Source organism: Musca domestica, unplaced genomic scaffold (assembly GCF_030504385.1).
Source record: "Musca domestica strain aabys unplaced genomic scaffold, Musca_domestica.polishedcontigs.V.1.1 92, whole genome shotgun sequence".
Lineage (NCBI taxonomy): Eukaryota > Metazoa > Arthropoda > Insecta > Diptera > Muscidae > Musca > Musca domestica.
The window spans coordinates 820,322-826,459 of NW_026712441.1; the positions used below are offsets into that span (position 1 = coordinate 820,322).

Genomic DNA, 6,138 nt, shown 5'->3' on the forward strand with positions numbered 1-6,138 from the left:
ATGTTAATATAAATACCATGAAAAGTTTTTTTTATTTATAGAACCATCTTTGGAGTAAAAAAAAACTTAGGAGGATACTTTTTGTTAAGAGGTCTTCTTGAACATTGTTCATGTCCTCTACCTCTAATAAGTTTTTTTTCCTGTTGCCTTATGTATAGAAACTACCTAAAACATGTTCTTTGCCTCTGAACGACCCTCTAGCAGCAAAAGACCTGTTATGTTAAAAGACATCTGAGTAGCCATCTACTACGGCCAAAAAATATCGAAGCTTTCAAAAAGTTTTTACCAGACTTAACTTATAAACATACATACATTTTCCAAAAAGCGTTTTCGTTGCTCTCTTTTCTCCATCATCCACCAACGAAATGTTCCTTGTTTGTGGTTGCGTTTTAGTAAATAATACCCTCTTCCAAAAAGCTTTTCCACACCCAGAACATATTTTCAAGATCTTGAAAACTTAAAGACCTCTGAGCGATATTTAATGTCTAATGTCCTATGAAGTGCATTTCATGTCAAGAATGGCTCTAAAAGTCCTCTGAACGGCCCTATATTATTAGAATATCCGCCTCTGGACTGTATGTTACTACGACTGAAATATGCCCCAGTTCTTATCCAATAAAACTTCTTTCCATTTTCATTGTCAAAGATTTATTCCCAAAAGCTTTTTTTCCTTGCATTTTCTTTACTATTCCCTCTTACTCATTTCCAAACATTGCTTGTTTGCGGAAATTTCTTGATGTTGTCTTAAAGGAAAATTGCTATATCATTTTTGGTTCTGGCAAATTTGTTGCGCATTAAAGCAAATAATACCCCCACCCATCCCCCTCAACAAGACGAAGGACGAAAATAAAACTTTTCGCATAATTATAACAATAGAGAATGCGAACAACAGTGCTCATGGTGATGATGATGACAATGAGGATTTATGGGGATTTCCCTGGAAATAAACTTGTAAAACATCTCAATCACAGGACATCCTTTGGAAGACAAACGAATGACTTCCAGCCTTGTGGTTGTGGTTGGTTATGGCGTCAACATATCAACGTAAATCATTTGATTTTCTGCGTGAGAGCTCGTAACTCCAGCGCCGACCCTCTTCCCTCCCCCCATCCTTTAGCCACAAATCATAGGACATGAAAATGAACCCATCATCGTCATTCGCATTGTCATAAAATGACGATCGCAAAACAAGTGGTTAAAGGCACCAATGAATCCACCACATTCTCAATTGTTATGGTTTTTTTAAAGATGATGAAGTTTATGGCATCATTATAGAGCGACAGCCGCCACACTCCAAAGGAGACCACCAACCACATGGCCACAGTTAGTTGAGCAGTGCATAGAACATCGATTAACTTTTTTTTTCTTTCAGCCAAACGGAGGAACGGAAACTCTATTGTCGGCATCTAGAATATGATGTTTATTGTTATGATTATTTTACATTTATTGGAACGTTTTCAGTTGATTCGAAAGGAAAACGTCAGCAAATGCAGTGCACACGCTCGCGACACGTGCCTGAGCTGCGTAACTAAATTGAATAAATTTTCGTATTTGGTTTGCCAAAATTCTGAAAAGGATGCATGTTGTTTGACAGGGTATTCGTTCGTTGCTCATTCCAGCGATTTAACACACTTTCAAAAAGTAAAACGAATGAACGGCAGTAGAAAACAAGAAAGAGGCCAAAGAGCAACGATATTTGGTGTTTTGTTTGAGAGTGCCAAAGGACTCCACGGAACAGCAAAGTCATAAAACATGTTGTATTGTAAGTGTCTTTCGTTTTTGTTGCAGGCCAGCCAAATAGATGTCCTTTGCATACGTTCACGATTCTACACGGGCCATGTGACTTTATGAATTTTGTTGCGTATTTCCACCTCCCCCCATGCCTAGCCTTGCCACTCTGGGGATGTCCTGGCATTAAAAGAAAATAAAAGTTCATTTTTTTCTCAGCAAAGTTTTCACAACATCCTGGCAAGTGTTAAAGCCACCAAGTGGAAGGAAGTTAATAACCAACAGTCAAAGTGGTGTTGTGGGGACTCGCTAGCCAGCCAGACGTTTGGGTGCTTCCATGATTATGCTAAAGTTAAAGTGTTCGTAGAATGTTATGGCAACAACAAAATTTTAACAATTCTGTCAAATCATAATTAATGTGATTATGTCTCTCCCCTCCCTCCTCGCCCACTTGGCGGGCATTTGGTTTATTTCAACACACAAACATATTCAAAGAAAACCAGATGGTTTTTCCATAGATGATGCTATTTTTCTATTACCATTCCCATTGTTGCTGTAGTTGTTGTTGCCTCTTACATTTCCCTTTCCCCTGGCATTTCAAACGAAAATTGATGTGCCCGTTCCGAATATTGTGGGTTGATTCATCTTGTTCGGTCTTTTTTGCTTCTTGCAACATTGAAAGTGACATTCAATCCTCCCCAACCCCACCCGCCATGCCATGTGAGAACAAATGAATTACCTCCCACCCTCTGGGGAGTTTTTGAAAATGTTACAAAGAATCAATCTGAAATTAAGTGCTTCTAAAGTGAATGGAATAAAGGAAGAAAGCAGGCAATTTTTTTGCCAGGACTAAGGTTATGGCAGACATGTGCTGCTTGTGCTGTCTCTGAGCAGCAGTAATGTGAAGTGAAAGAGGGTGGGGGGGGGGGGAATTCCAAAGAGTGTTGGAAGTAAGAACATTAAAATGTCATATGTAGTTTTGATATTTAGCTACTCACAGTTTTGTGAACAGGGAATGTAAATGAGAACTGTTGCGACTATGAGGATAAGGAAGTAAAGTTATATAGCGAATTTATATCGATAGCTTTTTATGAAATGCTTTTTATTTAAAAAAGTTCTTTATAAAAATATGTTTTATAAAAAAAATATTATTGATAATTATCGATTTCTTCAAGGAACATTTTAATCGATAATCTTTCCTTTTATAAGGAGCTATGCTGTTACAAACTGTTTTCCTCCTTCAATATCGGCAATGCTTCTTTATAGGAAAGTGGTTATCTGCAAACTTTATTTTTGAAAAAATGTGTTATTGACTACTTTTCTGGAAAAGTGGTTATCGATTACCTTTCTGTATAAAAAATTTGTTATCGATAACGTTTCTGCATAGAACAACAAACATTTCTGTATGGAAAAGTTGTTATCGGTAACTTTTCTGAATGGAAAGGTTGTTATCGACAACCTTTCTGTATGGAAAAGATGTTATCGACAAATTTTCTGTATAGAAAAGTTGTTATCGACAAATTTCTAGTATAGAAAAGTTGTTATCGGCTACATTTCTGAATAGAAAATTTGTTATCGGCAACATTTCTGAATAGAAAACTTGTTATCGGCGACATTTCTGTATAGAAAATTTGTTATCGTCAAATTTTTTCTATAGAAAATTTGTTATCGACAACTTTTGTGTATGGAAAAGTTGTTATCGACAACTTTTCTGTATGGAAAAGTTATTATCACAAATTTTTCTGTATGGAAAAGTTATTATTGAAAGCTTATCTGTATGAAAAAGTTATTATCGAAAACTTTTCTTTGTTATCGACAAGTTTTCTGCATAAAAAATTTGTTATTGACAACTTTTCTGTGTAGATAAGTTGTTATCGACAACTTTTCTGTGTACATAAGTTCTTATTGACAACTTTTCTGTATAGAAAAGTTGTTATCGACAACTTATCTCTATAGAAAGGTTGTTATCGACAACTTTTCTGTTGTTATCGACAACTTTTCTCTATAGAAAGGTTGTTATCGACAACTTTTCTGTATAGAAAAGTTGTTATCGACAACTTTTCTCTATAGAAAGGTTGTTATCGACAACTTTTAGAAAAGTTGTTATCTATAGAAAAGTTGTTATCGACAACTTTTCTCTATAGAAAGGTTGTTATCGACAACTTTTCTCTATAGAAAGGTTGTTATCGACAACTTTTCTGTATAGAAAAGTTGTTATCGACAACTTTTCTGTATAGAAAAGTTGTTATCGACAACTTTTCTCTATAGAAAGGTTGTTATCGACAACTTTTAGAAAAGTTGTTATCTATAGAAAAGTTGTTATCGACAACTTTTCTCTATAGAAAGGTTGTTATCGACAACTTTTCTCTATAGAAAGGTTGTTATCGACAACTTTTCTGTATAGAAAAGTTGTTATCGACAACTTTTCTGTATAGAAAAGTTGTTATCGACAACTTTTCTGTATAGAAAAGTTGTTAGCGACAACTTTTCTGTATAGAAAAGTTGTTAGCGACAACTTTTCTGTATAGAAAAGTTGTTAGCGACAACTTTTCTGTATAGAAAAAATGTTAGCGACAACTTTTCTGTATAGAAATGTTGTTAGCGACAACTTTTCTGTATAGAAATGTTGTTAGCGACAACTTTTCTGTATAGAACATTTGCTTTCGACCACTTGTCTGCATAGCAAAGATGTTATCGGCAGAGATTCGCGCTAAAAAAATTGTTATCCACCATTTCGAAGTTTTTATCGATAACTTTTCATTCTAGAATTGTGGCGATCGACAAATCATCAAGTCCCAATATCCACAATTCTTTCGAAAAGTGTCTAATTTATTTATCTACACTTATCATTTGTTAAATTCTTTCGATAAGACATCATATGAACCAAAGACAAAGAGAGAAAGATAATGTCTGAGAAGATATAAATATATGTATAAATAGTCTTCCTCTCAATGTATTTGTTACGCTGCATTGACAATGATTGGTTAACCCGAATTTGTGTGGATGCTGTGGCCATACACAAAATTTGAAATTGAATATACCCCTATTTTCACCGCCCCCAGATAGATAAATGCCATAATTGATGATGCCGATCATCATCAAACAACGTATAAAAGATTTCATTGGATATTAAGAAACACCCACACACACAGACGCAAATGTTTATATATTTTATAGAATGTCTATAAAAGTTATGGCATATGTGAGAAAACAATGGGTTGGTTCGCAGCAAGAAATAGTAGAAAAAAGATTTTTTATTTTAGATAAAATAAAAATTTTTCATTTTTAGTATTTCACGTTAAAAATAAAATACTGTGATTTTTTTTTTTTTTTTTTTTTCAAAATCATATCTAAGCTAAAACATAATTTCATCGAAAATTTGGAAGATTTCTGGGGGAACTGAGTTTGTATTTAAAGTGCAACTTTAGAGAAACTAGTTTTTTGTGATTTCTCTGTCCCAGCATCTGAAAATCCTCTTCCCCTCTAAACTTCAAATACAACTTTCCGTGCCTGACTTCCGATTTATGTGCTTGCAAGGGTGTTGTGTATGTGTGGCGTTGCCACATCTTGCTTTCATATCCATTTAATGTAAAACTAAATTGTATTTGCACCAGAATGTTTACATGATTTATGATGTCATTAATTTTCGTTGACAGATCAACATGTTAACGCTGAGATGTTGGCTGTCGCTGGCTGACTGTCTCTGCCCACTTGAGAATTGTGCATGCATTCACTACTCTTGGCTGATGAATATTTAAGGGTTTACAAAAATATTTTGATTGCAAAGAATTGTTTTCGTCTACCCTCCATTTTTGTGATCGCACATTATATAATTAAAAGATTTATATTTGACACAAAATGGCCAAGTATAATAGTTTTCTGTTGTTGTTTTTTTTTTTTTTTTTGTTTGTGAATCAATGAACAAATTGTTTAGTGATGAATAAAAAAAGTTGTGCTATTTGTTCTTTTGTAAAAAACGACATTGTTCTTGTAGTTCCAAACAATGATTTCATTTAGCTTTTTTTCAATATTACAGAACCTCATACTGAGTTCAGTCTCTCCCTCTCTCGTGCTATACGTGTTATTATTAAGGTTTTCTCACAGCTTGATCATCATTGGAGTCATTATTTTTTGTTTTGTTTTTTTTTTATTATTTTGCCTCCCAACACAATGGGAATTTTTAGAGAACAACAACACTAATGACGACAGAGTCCATAAAATTTAACAAATCTGGCGTTAAATGGCAAAAGAATCATATTTCAATATTTTTATGTTTTGAGTCCCCTGGAATTTCAATTATTTCCAAAAGGGGATTATTAAGTGAGTTGGAATTTCTTTTGATAGGTAATCGTTGTGATTATGAAAAAATGTTTTCTATTATAAGTTCTACCAACATTAGGGGTTGTAAGA

General features: G+C 34.1%; 1 protein-coding gene across 5 annotated transcripts in view; it reads left to right on the forward strand.

Annotated features, from left to right (window-relative positions):
* LOC131800466 (paired box pox-meso protein-like) overlaps positions 1 to 6,138 on the forward strand; it is a 102,551-nt gene that overhangs the window by 45,188 nt on the left and 51,225 nt on the right. The window lies entirely within an intron of this gene.